This window comes from Salvia splendens, unplaced genomic scaffold (genome assembly GCF_004379255.2).
Source record: "Salvia splendens isolate huo1 unplaced genomic scaffold, SspV2 ctg766, whole genome shotgun sequence".
NCBI lineage: Eukaryota > Viridiplantae > Streptophyta > Magnoliopsida > Lamiales > Lamiaceae > Salvia > Salvia splendens.
In genome coordinates, this window is record NW_024599440.1 from 3223 (window position 1) to 4833 (window position 1611).

The following is a 1611-nucleotide window of genomic DNA, read 5'->3' on the forward strand; positions in this document are numbered from 1 at the left end:
AAGACTTCAGGCACATATTAATTCTGTGAAGGAGAAGGGTTTTGAGAGTGTCTTGTATTACATTCCTAGTAGATTAGCATTTTCTTTGTTGAAGAGCTTTGATGAAGAAAAGTGTAAGATAAAGCTATAAGTTATAAAATGTCAATAACTTTTAGCAAAAATGTCAACAGCTTGTCGTCCAGAGCCTTGGTCATAGCGGCAAGGAGCTTAGACATTATTGCATGAGGTGTCGAGTTCGAGCCCTCTTGACATTAGTTGTAATTTCCTCCTATCTATAGTATAGGAGTTTATTTGTAATTTCCTCCCTTATATAGGAGTTATTTTTTTTTAAAAAATGTCAGCAGCTTGTCAATAGCCATCATATAAAATGTCAACAACTCAAAAACAAATATTTTTCCCCCTATTTGGCACATGGACATGAATTATGGTCATATAATACATGTCAATAGACAGCAAATCAAATGTTAAAAACAAATAAGAAAATATCAATAAACTGTATAAAATGTCAACAACAAAATAATTCTCATATCAATAGCCAAAATATCAAATGTCAACAACTTGTATTAAAATGTCAACAAATCGTTTCTCTAATAAAATGGCGGAAAAAAATTGGCGGTTCATATTCTTTACAAAACTTCCTTCCTCAAAAACAGAGTTAATCAGAGTTGTAATAAATTTAGTAAATCATTTCTCTCCTAAATCATTTCAAAACCCAACTCTCTCAAAAGCAGATTTATATTAAATTTATCTCCCAACCACTTTCTCTAAATCTTCAAGTCGATAGAAATCGAAAGTCGACTTTTTTTCAATTCCTAACCCTTCATCTACAAAATCCAACAGGTTTCATTTAAAAGCCGATTTTATCTCCTGCCTAAACAAATAATTTCTAAAACAATGACAAGGGAATCGATTGACATTCAGGAACCGATTGAACAGTCGATCGTTGCCGGAAAAATGGCGTCCGATTTGGAGGTCAACACCGAATCGACTGAACCGACTCATTCAGGTTAAAGATTTCATTCGTTTTTTAATTGTATGGCTTTGATTTTAGTTTTTTAAAACAAAGTTTGATTATTCAAAAATTTTATTTTTAGGTTTTCATAATTTAGTTATCTAATGAGTTCGACTTCTGTTTTTTTTGGGGGGGGGGTTGATTAGCTATGGAAATTGACGAAGGGTTAGAAGCGGGAAATAAAGAAACAGAGGAAGAATCTTCTTCGAGTTACGTACTCCTATATATTTAAATTTTTAAGATTATTGACATTAGAGGATCTCTGTTGACATAGTGGTGTTGACATTTTGTAGTAGTATGTCAATAGCTATAGACATGGTGTAGAAAATAGGGTATGCTTACCCTTGTTATATATATGGCTGTTACGATGGCTGACTTATATGTGTACTTGCCATTGTCATATAATTGTTGACATAGTGTATGCTTGCCCTTGTCATATGTATGGCTGTTAAGATGTCAATGGGCTGAACATAATTGTTGACATAGTGTATGCTTGTTTGAATGGCTGTTAGGATTGCGGTACAAAACATATGTATGCTCTTCAAATGTTATATGTAAACATTTGACATGATATTATTGTATTATTGACATTTTTATTA